Here is a 631-nt window from a genome sequence, read left to right as displayed (position 1 = left end):
AAATAAACTTTTCTTACGAAGATTCTTGCTGAGTACAAAGAGAACAATGGTGAGCAAGGTTCCTGCGACGCTGAAGATGGATACCAAAATAATCGCGCTACACCATGCAATGCCTTCTGCTTTGGAAGGATCAAGCATTAATGAACTAGTCGCATTCTCCGGGCTCCTGTTAGCTGCCGATGTGCGGCTCATTGTTGGCGTTTTAGATGAACGATGAAAACGTTTCCACTTAGAAAAAGACCTGTGGCTTTACTAATGAGGGTCTAGGATTCCCTATTGAGTAGCCTGAAAGGGCGATAGACGGAGTACTCTGTTTGTTCTTTTTTGCCTGTATGGAGGCCGATCATCGGCAAATGTCCACAACGGAAACGTTTGGAGTTTCAATACCACATAGGGATAAGAAAACAGCTGTTCACTTGCGTTTTTCGCTCTTTCAAGGCTAATCATCGTGCCGGACTAATTCAACAATGATGCATCAGTGACAAGCAATGCCGCAGTTGAATGTCTACCTTAATGTCAACGTTGATACAGTCTCTTAGATTATTAGCATACGCATCTACAGTATAAATAAAGCTGCAAGTTTAATGTCCACACTTCTAAGAGTGGGCGGAAAGAATACGTCCTGTTCGAC

This window comes from Orbicella franksi, chromosome 1, assembly GCF_964199315.1.
Source record: "Orbicella franksi chromosome 1, jaOrbFran1.1, whole genome shotgun sequence".
In the NCBI taxonomy this organism is placed as follows: Eukaryota; Metazoa; Cnidaria; class Anthozoa; order Scleractinia; family Merulinidae; genus Orbicella; species Orbicella franksi.
The sequence above is the reverse complement of the archived record's forward strand: the minus strand, read 5'-3'. Positions refer to the sequence as shown.